Genomic DNA, 15,796 nt, shown 5'->3' with positions numbered 1-15,796 from the left:
CAAGTCAGATCAGTTTGGGTTGTTTTTATCAATTTACATTGGTGTTTCAGAGCAGTTAGTGCAGCAGAAATTTGACATTACTTATTCCTACTAAAAAGTAGGGAGATATTAAAATTTGGAACTTTTTCTTCTAAGAATGATTTTCATCACAAAATTATTTCCTTCATTTGGTAATGACAGTAGTCTCAGAAAATTGGAGTGTCAGACCTCTTAGTTCTTTTGTTCTTTTCAGTATACAACTCAGAGGGGAAAATTTAATTGCAGAAACTGTGTACTAAATTTAGTTTTCTGTAATAGTATAAGGGGAGAAAAAAACCCCAACAAACCAGGAAGGCCCTGTATGGTAAATATCTATGTCTCATTAAATATGTAAATATGTACATGAGATGCAAATATCTCAAAAGATAATGGTTTATTAAGTACCTGTTAAGCATGACTTTCTTTTTTCTTCAAGATCCTCCTCTGTTTTTTGGATACCTGTCTGGGGCTTGTAGAATACCAAGGATTTCCAGCTTTTCTGCACTGTAACATCTCTTCATATCCTTTATCTTATGTTTTGGATGAGTATCCCAAAATCTTGGTGTTTTCTGTAGTAGTCTGAGAATTTTTCTCCAGGAAATTGTAATGAACATGTTCTTTTTGAATGTCCCTGTGTTTACATGACTGCTTCATCAAGATTTTCCAACGTGAGCAGTTTGTAGCTGTGCTTCATTTCTTGAATTTTTTAAAGCTGGTATTACCACTTTATTTTTATAACATAGACTTGGCGATTGTTTAATTTCAGAATTTTGGGACTGATTGCTTGGTAAAAGCCCCAGCAATTTAGGTGTTTTATAAAGAAATTCAATATAGATCTTTTGTTTGTGGTGTTAAGTAGGCCATCTGGTATAAATATATGCCTGATAAAGGTCTAAAAGCAGGTTACTCTTGTGCAGTGGCAAGATTTTGGGCTTTTTTTGTCCTGGGTGCAGAATATCCACCTGGCAGAGTGATGACCTGAGAGATGTGAAAGAGCAGCCCCAGGTGTAAAGAGCCAAGTGTGGAGTGTGGAGGTCACTGTGGTGTGGAGTGGGGGTGAATGGGAGCTAGAAAATAAGATTTCATCATGTCTCAAAGGAGAATGAAGGACCTGAATTAGGTTGAATTAAATGAGCAAATCCATAGATTGCTGATGAGCACTTGGTTTATAATGCTATTGATGGTCCTGCTGTTGTGTAAAAACTATAAATCCTTACTCTTTCTGTATGTTTGTGACTATACATTGCAGGGATGCCTCAGCCTTAAATGGGATCATCCTAGCTTGGAATGGGGCTGTGTATTCCTCCTGATATTCCTGCTGACATATGGGAAAAGCAGCTTTGAGGATGCCCTCAGCTGGATCCCACACAGGAGATTCCCAGCCCTGCTGCCCAGGTTCTGTGTGTGGGCAGCTGTGCTGCCCCAGCTGCTGCTGATCCAGGTTACCCTTCCTGCCCATCCCAACCACTTCACCCTAAAACCTCCAGCTGGAAGGAGGCTCTGCCAAAAGATGTGGCAAATCTGAGCAAGTGGAAGGGGAGAGGGATGGTGGCTCAATCTCTGCAGGAATGGGACAGGTCACAAACTCCAAACTGGAAGAAGCCATGGCCTGGGGCTGTACATCCAGCTGTGCTCTTGGAGGTGCTCAGCCATGGGCTGTTCCCACTTACTGGTGATCCCATCTCAGCTGGGAATATGCTTTTGGAGCAGCACTCCAAGCTGTGAGCCTGGAAACTGAAGTGGCCATCTTGACTATATTGTAACTTGGGAATAAGGGGGAGTAGGAAAATGCCTCAAAATTGTATGCAGCATTCTTTGGCTTGTATGTATGCTGAAAGACTCAACTCTATGAACAATTCCACTTATTTCAGTGGAAAATCTTTCAGAATAAGCTTTGGCCGAGATTAGGAAAAAATAATGGCATCTTTTCCTAAATGATTCCTTTTTGCCAGAGCTGAATTTTTACAGCTAAAACCTTTGGAATTTAAGAAATCTGATAAACAGGTTTCCCAAATCTTTCTAATCTTAACCACCAAAGTAAAGGAGAATGGTTCTAATAGTATAGTAATCTTATATCCATGCCCTGTTTCAAATGCTTGCTTTGCACAGGATGGAAAACACTAATAATAATAATAACACTAATAATAATAATAATAATAATAATGATATGGATGATTGGTGTAATATCTATTTTCTTGGAATTAGCACCTGTCAGATAGTATGGCTTGATTTCTTTGCTTCACCTCTCAAAGTGAGACAAAATTTCCAATTTACAGATTTTTTTAAAGGTCTGCCAATATAAAAACAAGTGGTCTTTGTAAATTGTTTAGCCTGGAAGGTGACCATCATGTTTATGTCATTAAAATTATTTCTTTGTACCTGCTATACGCATATAATTACATAAACATCTCCCTATTAACTTAGATGGATTCTTTACATTTTAAACTCTAGAAATTCTAGGAGGAAAAGAAGGGATGAACCAGAGAATGAATCCCATATTCCAACTGATCAGTGTTTCCTCACATGTATCTGTTTCAGGAAAAGACTTCAGCATATGTTTAGCTTTAAGCCTGTGCTCAGGTCTCACTGGGTTTAAATATGCACTGGTTGAGGATGCTTTCTTAAATGGAAGCAATATGTTATCCCACTGAAATCCACTTGATTTGCCAGCTATATCCCTCCTTTGCACAGAGGTGATTTCTACAGGCATCTGTAAAGACAAGGGACGCTGAGGTCTTTAGAGCAGCTCCTACATCCAGAACGTATTTAGATCTCTGTGGTACAAAGTGCAGTGTTCTTCCAATGCCAAAGCTTTTTCCCATCAAAATAAACAATGCAGCATAAAGGGATTCTTTTGGAGTCTATGGGAAAATAATAAATCACTTATTAGGGTATTTTTGCACTGTCCTTTTTCCCCCGTCTTTACCATCTGCCCATTCTCTCTAAAGACCAAGGCTGCAGAAATGCAGGAGAAGTTGCTTTATTTTGAAGGGGGAGAATCAAAGGTGTTGAGAGTGACTAGGTCATATTCCCGTCGGTCTCCTGCATTTAGACTCCTTTCAGCTTGGTTTTTGGTGACAAACTGCACAGCTGCAATGCCTTACATTTACCAGCCTGCATATATGAAGGATGTGTAATGTTAACTAAGCCCTTTCCCCTCCCTCATGGAAGACCACCCTGCCTGCAAAATCTCTGGAGGAAAGCACGGCATGTCCTGATCAGAAACTGCCTTTGTTGGCAGAAGTACAGTATGTTGCATTAACCAAAACAGCATTTTTAAAAACATTTTTGATGGTGGCTGCTTTCTATTTAAATATCCATTTTGCTTGTGTAAACGGATCTCATTCGGTCTTTACATCCCAACATCCCAGGACTATCTGAAAGCCTTGTTAACATTTAGCATTGGAAATTGCTTCAAGCCTTGCACAAAATCCTCAAAACCTGATATGCTCAGGGCAGAAAAAAGGACTGGATTCTACTTTGCAGTTCCCTAGACAGAAATTTTCTCTGGGACAACCTTCTGGTGATGCAAGTTTCCCCTAATTGCTCCTCACCACTGACAGTGCAGTTTTTCTATTGGGTGGGAGGTGTCACTTTCAGAACTTGTTTTGCTTCTCTCACGTTGGTTCGTCTGTGCCTTCACTTGTTGCTGTATATTCCCTGACCGTGAATTTATCAGTTGTCTCCTAAGCAGCCCTAAACAGTAATACAGCCCCCAAAACCTGCATTTACCATAACAATGAATCACATTGTGCTGGACACAGCCACTTACTGGCTGTGAAGACAAGTGTGACAACATTGTTTGGTCTCTAATTGGACATTGGAAGGGAAGACCTGGGATAATCGAGTCCAGGAGAACTGCTTTTCATTTGGGCACAACTGCATTTAGAACCCAGCCCTGGGAAACTCGTACTGGCACCACCAGCATATCTGAGGATATAACAAACATACCTGAACAGTATCCTTCTTGTTCCTGCTCAAATCATGGATATGATGCTTCTTACTTCGACTGTTCCTCTATATACATGTCAGCATAAAATACACTGTCTAGACAGGCTACTGAACTTGCAAGGTGCAAGATTTGTAGAATGAAAACCTTGTCTCTTCAATACCATTTCAGCAGTGTAATTTCACTCAAAAAAAAAAAAAAAATAAAACAAACCCTAGTTTACCTCTGAATAACCTCAGGGACACTTGGTTAATCTCAGGGTGTTGGGTTGAATCTTATGTTAGGAAACTAAAACTTGACTTGGTGTTTTCTGAGAAGTGATTTACCCATCAGAAAGGTCTGGGCTGTAGGGCCAGGGGTGACAATGAGCTGCTTCTTTGCTCTGTCCCAGTTTTCTCACATGTGTGATGGTTGTAATTAAATTAATTTGCCTGTCTTGCATACTGTGACAAGTAAATTGCAGGAGGGCTTATAAAGGGGTATCACATGTGTGGTTCTAGATGTGAAGTCTCCAGGTTTAGACAGCTACTTTTGCAGGTCCCAGGAGAAGCATCTATCTTTTCCTGCCCACCATTCCTTCATTCCACAGTGCGTGGAGTAGTGGCCATCCTACGTCAAAACCTTGACTTTTTTTTAATGCATTTATCTGGGGTTTCTCCATGGTGAGAGGCAGCACTCTCATCTCTCCAATTCTTTTCTGCAAGAAATGTGAATATTGCTCTTTGCAATTGCGGATGCAGACTGAGCAGGGAGGTCAAATCCTGTAGTTTGATGACAGACAAAGAAGCATGGGAACAATATGGATGGGCAGAAATTTCAGGCCTCTGGAAGGGTTCAGGATCACCCTGAAAATTCACCTCAAGGCTGAACACTGCATTCCTGTGCATCCAGAAGTGTCTGCTTCCCTATGCGTCCCCTTATAACCTGGTGTAAATCCTCACAAAGCCAGGTGCAGATGGCATTATGGTAATAATGTTACAGGGCATTATTAGAGCACATTTTCCATCCTGATTCTAACCCATTTAAATGTCCATGGAATATTACCCCAAGTTTTCTTTCTTGTTGTGTATCATCTCCCTCTCTTCCTGTGAGATTTAGGACCAGCTTTTGGATATATACAGGAGGTAGCTGGCATCCTCACCTTACACTTCCACCAACTTTTATTTTCACTGGGAATAGAAAGACAAAATCTGCCAAGTTTCTTGAAAATTTCCTGGACTATGACGATTTTGGTTTTTTTTAATGGTGGTGGTGATTTTCAGAAAGGTTTCATATAGGTCGCCTCCATGTCTTTCTGTGTGCAAAGAGATTTTTTCCACTTTGATGAAAAAATATGTATTTATTTAATCTACTTCCTGTGGTAATGTTGTGTACCAATGAAGCTAAAGAGAGAGTCAGAGCTGGGATGACTTTCATTCACTTGGCAAATAAGAAGAATAAAACTTCATTAGCATAGCACAGTCTGTTAGGTCCCATACTTTTACCCCCCAAAGGTCTTCCTGTTTCCTTGTGCTTTGATAAAATGGCTGATACGCTGCTAAATTGCTGGGAAAGTTAGGAATACCATTAATTTAACGAGGGAGCTAGATTAAAAAATATGCCATAGAGCTGGGCTGCTGCCTTTTTAACTGCTTGGCATTCCTGATGCTGGGTCTTGGTTTCTGTAGCCATGAAGCATATGAATCAGAGAGAACCCACCCTGTGCTTTGGCATAACTCTTAAAGCACTGACAGTTCCTCTTTCTTCGGCAGTAATTAAACAAGTAAAAACTGGTTAGTTTGGTTAGCAAATATAAATGTGGAAAATATTCACAAATACATATCACTGGGCGTGTGTGTCTAAGGAATCTGGATGAGCTGTGGTTCGACTCTCCTTTCCCACATTCTTACAACAAAGGTGCTTTATCCAACAAAGCAATCTGGCCAAGGTCTTTTATTTCAGCTAATTCATGTTCTCTTTTTCCTTTGTAAGGGTTGAAGGTTTGCTGATTGTGCAGTTCAGTGCAGCCCTTGACGACAGGAGGCACTGTTGGGGATAGAACTCTGCAGGGGGAAAAGTCAGTTAAAACCGGGATGAGACAGCCCCTAAAACTAAGGGCAAGCATGTCCTTTTTTTTTATTATTATTTATTTTTTTTTAATTTTTTTTCCCCCACTGATTTGACTCTCCCAGTGAGCCTGGTTACCACAGCTCATAGTTTGTGTACAATTGTAACTATGAAGTGGTACCCCTTATTAAAATCAGTCCTGGAGTAAATAATCATAGTAGTGTCAATGTGTTCATGGTGGCACGGAGAGGTGGTGTGCTCCAGCTGCAGGGGCAGGCACCTTTAAAAAACACTGCTGTCTTGGTTTGAAAGACAGGTGTCTGCCAAGAAAGGCAGGAGTCTCTTTATTTAAAATGGAGAATGTAAACCCCTTCCCTCCAAATTATTATAATTTTGAAATTAAGGGGCTCTCAGGCAAAGATATGGGAATAGGAATAACAGTCCTTTACTAGGAAAATTAAAATAGGAATACAGTACTACAGAGAACAAACTCAAAACACTGACAGAGCCAGAATACAACCTGACACCCCATCAGTCAGTCAGGGGTTGGTGCAGTCCCATTCCATGGTGGCTGCATCCTCCTGCAGTGACAGATGTGGTTCTGTTGGAGCAGTGCTCCTGTAGAAGGTGCAGTTTTCCTCCAAAGGTGCAGTGATGATGTGGAAAGGTCTGGCTTTTCCTCTGGAATCCAGTGGAAAAAGGCTGCTCTGATGTTCCAAATCTCAGTTTTTATCTAGGTAGGAGAGGCTTGGCTCCTCCCCCTGGGTGGAGCATCTCCCAATGGGATGATGCAATTTTATCAGTCATGCACTGGGACTCCATGGCCCATTAACAGAAGATATCTCCTGGAGGAAGGATGGGTTGTGGAACAGGTAAAGAACACTGCTGCACTTTTTTTAACAGCTGGCCCATTAGCAGAGAATATCTCCCACAGAGATGAGGATCACTGCCCCACCTGGTTTCAACAGATGGTGATAGAATATAGACTTTTGGTCACATCCTGTATTGCAACCTAAGACAGCAGCTCAAATGGCTGCTTAAACACCTCCACCTTTTGAGAGGAAGCCTGAGCTAAGGACAAAGCATTAGCAGAATGTTGAGGGCAGTGTGCTTAATGAGGACTTTCTTGCAACCTCCATTTACAGTAATAGGACAAAACCCCTCCCTTTGCCTCAGTGGCTCCTCTATAAAATGGAAATAATCAAACTATGGTTTATAAATCCAGAAATCCTTCATGTGATTTGTGCTCACCTTTGCTACCCACTTTGCAGTGAAAATTACAGAGCTTCCTTGGATTAGCTCCTGTCAGAAATATTTAGGAGCAACATATTTTAATGATTTTAGCATTTCTGCTAGAACAGTTGAGAAGTTGACATTATCTAAAATAATAACATTAGCATAACCCTGATCTAAAAGAGGCAGCCTGTGACACAACATAATAATATGATATATGATATAATATAATATAATATAATATAATATAATATAATATAATATAATATAATATAATATATAATTAATAGAATATCACAGCTGTCAATACTAAGGTGAGGAGACAGGATCTAATGCTTAATAATTGAAATGCAAGCTTATCTTTTTAGTCTAGTGTTGTTTCACTTCCAGTTCCAGGAATACCTATGGCAGTTACATTGATGATCTGCCTATTGCTTTTCCTGTTTCCCACATTTGTTTTCCCCTAACCTTCTCCTTGTTAGGTTGATAGTGTGCTTTCCTGGTTTTGTATTTTTCAGTTCATCTCATGGCACTTTTCCTAATGTCTACTCTCCAAATCTGTTGGTACTACTGGCACCTTATCCCTGCACAGGTTCTAGGGATCCTGCCTGGATCAGGCCCAAGAATAGCAATGACAGACATGGATGAAGTTGCTCAGCACATTGGCAGGAAAATCTTGTTAGGCTCCTTACCCAGTGATTAAAAAGTTTGTAAAATTCATCAGTCTTTAAAGCTCATAGTCCTAGACCAAGTAAAGGCGGTTTTGGTCTTATTTTTTTTTAGCAAAGTAGCTTCAGTTTATCCCCTTAGGTTATTTTATTTTTCTCAAATTACCCAATTCATATTCACCTCCCGCAGGGTTCTCTTTTCTCACTCCTGTTTATTACACGCTGAGTTGCCTCCCCTCTAATTTACCCTCATGGTACAACTCTACTGACTAAAGAGGAGACATTCCTGCTTTATACCAAAATAAGCAAAAGCAGAATTGGTGCCAGATTTTAACTTTGGTGAGCAAAGCTTGCTTCTCTTTGCCTGGAATCATCCAGCGATACCACAACTGGGAGCTACAGCCAGACATCCAAATATAACAAATATTTCTGGGTTTGCATGTTACACTTTCCTGCTCCTCAGATCCAGGCTGGGAGGAAGAAGAAGATTAGGAAAGAAAATGTATGCATGAATATTTCGGCAATCTGCTGTGTTAGGAAGGAAAAAATGTAAAGAGCAGATGACTGATTCATGGTGTTGTAGTTGAAAATGTAGATTTTAAATATTGCCTCAGTGTGGTCGGGTTGCTTACGGTAAATACATTTCACACCAGATGTGGCCTCAACTGTACACGACTCAGAATTTCCCTGCACACAGTTAGTTCCAGTTCTGGGAGCCTGAGGATCCCCAGGTTTCAGAAAGGCTGTTTTTGTTGTATCTGCCCTGCCCAAGGGGTACCAGCAAAATGAGCACTGGGGCTGGGGAGGCTGCTGACCCCTAAAAATCTCAGGCTTCAAATAGTCCATAAAACATAGATGCCAGTGTTCTGCTCCCAGGGGCTGAATAATGCCTTTTGTTCACAAATCTCGTGTCTTTGCACTAGGAGGAGCAGGCACCATTAGAAGATGTGATCTTCCATCGACCCCACAACATGCAAGCTCAGCAGAAGCAGACAGGTCCATAGGACATTTTTCTTTCTGAAAAAGCCAAAATGGGTAAGACATACATTGGCTGTGTCTTTATTGGGTGCAAAAGTAGAATGGGGATTCCAACTGAAAAGATATTGACTGCCTACTATGCCTCTGTGAAATCCCTGCAAGTGATTTGGGTCAGAAAAACATATATTATGATTTCTGCCATTTACCTGGCGCCATACATCTGCATGATTTCTAGAAAGAATTCAAAGAAGTAAAAAAAAACCACCATAGGCGATTGTTGACAAGTTGGATGTGGAGCTATAGAAAGATGCTGAGTACACAGAAAATTCTGAGTCCGTTAGTATCAGCAGAGTGTTTTGCCAAGGGTGTATTGCTTTTGGAACTGAAGCTGGAATTAGGCTTGAATGGGGCAAACATGAGGCTGATGTCGTGCACATGAATGGGCAGCTCCAATGAGACCTGGGGAGAAGCCTGTGTGGAGCTGCTGCTGCTGCAGATATGGGACTCATTCAGTGCATCTGCACAGAACTGATTTAAATGCTAGCAATGCAAGAATTTGAGGAATAAAGGAGCATTATTTCATGTAGGTAGAATATAAATCCCACCTTTTCTCCTAGCAAGACTGAGACAGTTTCTGGCAGTGCCTCAGTTAGCACCATCCTCCCTGGGCTGTCCCAGGCTCCAGTCAGGTGTGGCATTGCAGGATGCTCTGCATAGCTAATGTGGCTTTTGCAGCAGGAAAGCTGTGACACCTTGGGCTTTGGGTAAGACACAAATGGTATTCCCTACCTGAAACTAGGAGCAATTATTTGCCTCTTTGCCAGCTGAAGCCTGTGGTGCTCTGACCTCATTGCTTTAAGCACTTAGACTGAGTTTTCAGCCAGTCTGAGATCCCTGTGTGTGTTGCAGCTGTGCCTTGCTGTCACTGAGTGGATAGTCCAGAGGCTTTGCATTGTCCTGTGACAAGAGTCAGGCCCAAACCTAGATGTGAACCTTGGCTGCTCATGTCCCAAAGAGCCAAATTTGTGTTGCCAAGTCTTCACAAAGCCATACAAATGGAAGGATTTAATAATGTCTGAATGCAATTTTGGGTAACTGAGTAATTGACGTAATACTGGTCACAATATGTTGGCTGGTGAAGACCACAATAAACTGTGCATGTCAGCTAATCATGATTAAACACTGATGAGGCCAAGCTAAAACTGCACTTAGCTGACATGTGCTGAATGCTATTTATTCTTGTCTACACCGATTCACATTGCATTCAAAGCAGCACAATATAGATAAGCCCTTTGGGGAAAGTGTAGCTCTGGTCAGGCCTCAGTGTTCCCTGACTGGCCAACAGCTGCTCCAAGCAGGTTTATAAAGGGACCACTTACCCATCCTTTGATGGAGAGATAAGCCACTGTAATGTAATTACAACCAGGGAGATGGGAGAGGGGAAAGAAAAAAATATGCCAATCATGAAGGGGGTACATGGAGAGCCTCAGATTCCTTCCAACCTAAACATTGTGGCAAGGAAAGAAGTCTTAATTAGGAAATGTGTCGGCATGGAACAGGAGCCCATCCTAAATGAATTGGGGTGTGATGAGCATAAAGAAAATGCTTTTTAAAAAGATCTTTGACTCCCACTGAGTGCTTGTTTCTTAGACTTCCTTGCCTAATAATGTCAGCATTTAAATGGCCCCAACTCCCAAATAACAAGGCTTTGAAGTTAACACCTCATTGAGGTATAGAGTTCATACGTTTGCTATTCCTATTATTTGGCTAGAAACCGTTTTCTGCATGGCTAGCTTAATAGGGCAACAGAATATTAAGTTGTATAGGGATTGAGAAAGCTATTCACACAAAGGAAAGAGCTACAGACTTCATGTATTTGAACAGAACCTGACAATTAAGAGAAAAGAGCAAAAGTCTGGGAAGTGCCCCGAATCACATAATTGCATGAAATTTTTTCATACCTGTGATATTTCCAGTGGCCAGGCACAAACACAAGGGATTTTCAGCTTGTACTGTGTTCAGGAGTTGTAGTTGTAATTAAGAGAGGAGACGAGGTGTTTTTTTCTATCCTACCGAAGTTTTAAAGCTTCAGAAAGTATTCCTTTCTTTAGCAGGACAGAATCAAGATGGCTTGGATTTTTTCACAGAAAAAGGCAAAAGGGTGCTAAAAAATGATCTGATGTTTCTTGGACCACTTACTTAGGGAAGGAGTGATCCAGACTCAAGTCTCCCTCTGTTATTTTCCACCATTACAGAGGAAGGCCTCAGCCACCAGGTTATCACCTAATTTAGAAAGCTTTTCTTTTGCTTTTGGCCCCAGCATCTAGCAGATCTCTAAAAAGAACTTTTACAAACAGCATCTTCTTGAATACACCAAAAAATGGCTTTTTATTCATCTGCATTTTTGGACCAGTTGTCTTCACTCCTGGTAATTCGCTGTGGCAGAACAATTATCCCTGCACCAAAACAGCTATTCTAAGTCAGAGTTATCTGTGCCATAGAAACTGTGCCTGCAGTTAAAGACAGGGCTCTTTGGTACTTGCTGCCATATGGCAGATGTTTTCTTACCCTGAAAAATTCATGAATAATTTGAACGGTGCAATGGAGAGAGTAAATGATGTTATTAAGCTCATTTTCAGGGGTAGGAGGCTGAACTGAATAATCTGACATTTCACCAAGGCCTTGCAGGAAACTTTGCAGTGCCAGGATTAAACTAAATTGATGGGATGTCCCAGGCTTTGAGCATAAATAAAGGTGTCTTCTAAGTACACCTTTACAGAGCATAAATTAGATATTAGAATGATTACAGAAGTTTAAATTGTTTAGAAAAGATCCTCTTGTTCCAGTGCCCAGCTGAATAACAGCTTCTACTTTTTAAAAAATTTCTTATGATTTTTGCAGTTTAGAAAATGCTGATGATAAAATCATCTTAAGTTTGGGATTCAGGAGATTTCTGGTCATTTATGTCACTCTTTCACTGGCACAGGCTAAGCTTACACTTCAGTTATTTCTCTGAATATAGGTATAAAACTATCTACCTCTTCCAGGCTTCAGTGATCGAAGCATTTCACCTTCATTCCTACCTGGTGCAATTATTTCACTTCTATTCCACTGCAAACACCAGCAAAAGCCACATTTGGTATTTGGCTACAAGCAGCTGTCATCCATGGCTAAATTAGAAAATTATTCTGTTGTGTGCAACCAGAAGAATCTTCTGCAAAAATCTCTTTTTTGACCCTGTGAGCCCTCTCAGGGCTCGGGAAGTAGATTGGAGGCAATCTCATGTGTTTATATTAACTTGCTGCTGAGGATGCATCACAGTTTCCGCACAAATCCACTCAAGTGTTAATAGCATCTGTTCATTTTATAGCAACTTGTGGATTTAAAAATGGATGAATGGAGAAGAAAAACGGTCTCATCACCCTGGTGGTCCTGTGTCCAAATGCCATGTTGTGCTGAAGAGCAATACATTTTTGAATGCCACTTCTTTAAAGGAAAAACCACACTTTTGCACGTGAAATCATTGTTCCTTAAGCACTGTGTCCTTCTACGGTGTAAAATCACTGTGACAATAATAGCTTTGAGAAACAAAAGAGTCACATTCCTCCTCTCTTGTCTGACAAAGTGGGAGATTGACAGGGTGAGTAGCCCAGGTGCCTAAAGGCTCTGTCCCCTCCACGAGCTTAAAACTTAGGTTCTCAAAATCCGTATTTATCTCAGACAGACTTAAACTCCTTAGAGAGTTCAAGTCTCTTCAGCCCACTGATCTGATCTTTAATCTAGGAAGCAGGAGATGTATTTCAATATGTAACCTTGCAGTCATGGCATTTATTGGGGACAGGGAAGGAGAGGGGGCACACACTGGAGTTCCACTCTCTATGCCAAGGAGTGGAAAAGACGTGATTGTTGGATAACAGGAAGAAGTTCTCTCTCCATCCCAGAAGAGACTGAGAGAGATTCAAGATGTGATTTTGATCACATTGGACACATCTGTGATGGGAAAGATGAGGTCCTCAGCCTCTCCAACTGTTCCTGTGAGAAATATAAACCATTGTGGCATGAGGAGGGACTGGGCTCCCAGCTTAGAGCCAGTGACAACTACTCCTGCCACTGATGGCTCTTTTTCATTATCTCCTGCATTTAAAATCAGTGATGTTCCCATGTGCAATGTGACAACTTCTCCCTTGATTGGCACAGGGAAGTTGGACAGTGACAAGAGTGTGTTGGGACTGGGGCTGGAAGAAAATGAAGTAAAAATAAAAGCATAGGAGCCTTATTCCCCTATATAAATTCCTGGGTCTGCAAAACATGAATTAAAGGTGGGAATAAAATCTGGCTTGCATCTCCTGTTTCAGAAGCACAAGTTACCTTCTCCAAGTGCTCCCTCCCCTTCCAGCCCTGACCCCAGTCACTGTCTCATGCAGGTCCTGCTTTCCTCTGACCACATGCTGAGGCAATTTAACCCACTAATCTTGTAGAAAACTATATTTTGATGGATCAGTTTTTCGTTGGTTTGTGATTTGAAGCTCTCACTATCCAGTCAAATGAGCTTTAGAGTTGAGGGGAGGGACTGGAGCAAAAGGAAATAAGGAGGAAGGAGTAAAGGGAGAATTGTCTCCTTCTGGCAGTAGAGATGCTTTAGATTAGCTCAGCCATATCATCTGTCTGGACTGTGAGAGTAGATTCTGCTCTGTTTTCTGTTATTGTTTGCTTTATGCTTTGTTTGTTTTGGGTTTTGATAGGAAGAAATGTAGCTGTATATATTTGGGAGAGGGTTTTGGGCAAACATCCTGGTCTGACATCTGTTCACTGCAGCTTGGACAGGGATTTCTAGACCCCAACCCCCAAATCTGGGTTTAAAACGCTTCCCTGTCCAGCACATCACAATTGTCAGTGGCCCCCAGGCTATTTCAAGAACACTGAGATGTTTAATTCAGACCAGGCTCTGTGCAGGTCGCCCTGCTCGTGGCTTCTTCCCACGGTGCCAGCTACTGCTCCCAGTCCCTTTGAGGAGTAGCTCCAGGTCACACAGAAAACTAGGGCAAAGCCAGGAATGACATTCTCCTTTCCTGTCTTACAATCTGGTATCTTAATTATTATTTCAGTTCTTCCTGTTCAGTGTGAGGGTCCCTCCCCTCCTCTCCCATATTAGTGTGTATCTTCTAAGGGTCAGTAACAGAGGAAAATCATCTGCAGAAATTCAGCTCTGGGGAAAAAGAGAGGGGAAAAAACTCTTATAAGCATTCATTCATTCATTTTAAAGAATTAATTTTCTTCAGCTGTGCTGTGACCTCACTTATACTGTCAGGAGAACTGCTAGACGAACTTTACACTACAGCATCCTTTTTAAGTTGCCTTGTAAAGTTTTGGGGTCTTGTTCAGAACGTTGTTTTGATCAGCCAAAGAATGGAAGGGGGTTAAAATATTTCATCATTGGAATCCTTGTGGTCTGCTGGAAACAATGATCCCAACTATTACTATCTGTGTGAATATTGTATTTCCCTCATTTCAGCTCATTTTCCTAATGCCTGCCTTGTTTTGGGGAACTTAAGCTGAAAAGACAGATTGCGATTTGTGATACTTGTGAAAGAGGATCAGGCCCTGAAATTCTTTGTTTCTGAACTATTAAGCTACAGCTGTGGAAAGATGCCACCCAAAATATAGGAGAGGAATCTTGTCAGTCTCCCTGTCATAGAATTTTGTTTTTTGTCTTGATTCAAAATGTTTTGATATAAAATTCTCCTCTGTTCTTATTTCTTAAAAGCTTCTCTAATAACAGCACTTGGCTTGTGCTCCCTACCTTAAACCCATGGAAAACAGCAAACCTTACATCATATTTAATGTGCTTCCAGTCAGAGTTTAACTGCTGTAGGATAACAGCAACAGCCACCAGCACCACCACCAAAATAATGAGAACCAAATCAGCCAGAGCAGCCCGGGGACCTTACATGCGGTGGGTTTTGTGAAGAGAATTAACATGAAAGAGGGTTCATTTTGGGGGTAGAGGTCAGGGCAGATAAACTCCTGTGTTCTGATACATTTCCTTAAAGTGGGAAGTGCTTTAGAGAGCGGGGCTGTGGGAAGAAGCTGTCAGCAACGGGGTGGTCAGCGGTGTCAAGGGTGGTGGCCTATGTTTTTCTTCTGTTGCAGCCTTTCATCCTCCATCTGTCAAGCTCCATAATTTTCAAGCCAGACAGTCAATTTTTAATACAAACCTTTAACTTCTCTCAGGTCTGAAGTGCCCCTTTTATCTTGGATTCATGCAAAAATGGCAGTAAGTGGGAGATTGCTTAAAGCTGGAGTCCCCACTCAGGTCTCCTTGGGATGGCACCAGGTTGCCACCTGGGCAGGGGGGTGTGCCCTTGGCCCCTGCTGTGACTTCTCCCTCCACAGCCGTTTGCTGGCAGCCCGTGGATCCCACCTGGAGCTGAGAAGGAAGGGTGGTTATTCCAGGGGACACTTGGGACAGACATCCTGGCAGAGCACTCGTGCCTGGCAGTGGGATCAGCGTGGCCATACGTGCCCTGCTGACCCACTGGCCTGACTGCTGGCCACAGGGATTGATGTCCCCAGGCAGGCACAAAGCTGAGCTTGGGCTAAGGACCAGCACAAGTCCAGGCTCTCTTCACACCCCACTGCATTCTAACAAGTAGCTCGAGCTGACATCTTAGCACGGCTCGTGTCATATAATTTCAGCATGAACAAGACTTGGCCCACACTCAAAATACACAGTGGTCAAGTGTTTAAATTAAGGTTTAACTGACTCAGACACCAAATCTAGCTCCAGCTACCGTGTTGCTGTGCTATTAAATGCTACAAACTGGAGTTCCTCCATTCATCTGCAAGGATTATCACAGTAGAATTGGCAATAAGTGAAGCATCCAGATGAGTTAACAAGGCAAAA

General features: G+C 41.7%; 1 long non-coding RNA gene across 2 annotated transcripts in view; it reads left to right on the top strand.

The window, feature by feature from the left end:
- The window catches only part of LOC106854723 (uncharacterized), an 83,448-nt gene that overhangs the window by 43,161 nt on the left and 24,491 nt on the right, over positions 1 to 15,796 (top strand). For both annotated transcript variants that reach the window (XR_015807454.1, XR_015807453.1), the window contains exon 5: positions 455 to 8,949. This is a non-coding gene — a long non-coding RNA (uncharacterized LOC106854723). The remainder of the gene's footprint in view (positions 1 to 454; positions 8,950 to 15,796) is intronic.

Source organism: Sturnus vulgaris, chromosome 18 (genome assembly GCF_052056855.1).
Source record: "Sturnus vulgaris isolate bStuVul1 chromosome 18, bStuVul1.hap1, whole genome shotgun sequence".
NCBI classification, from domain to species: domain Eukaryota; kingdom Metazoa; phylum Chordata; class Aves; order Passeriformes; family Sturnidae; genus Sturnus; species Sturnus vulgaris.
Note: the sequence above shows the minus strand (reverse complement) of the source record. Positions and strands in the feature narration are given on the sequence as shown.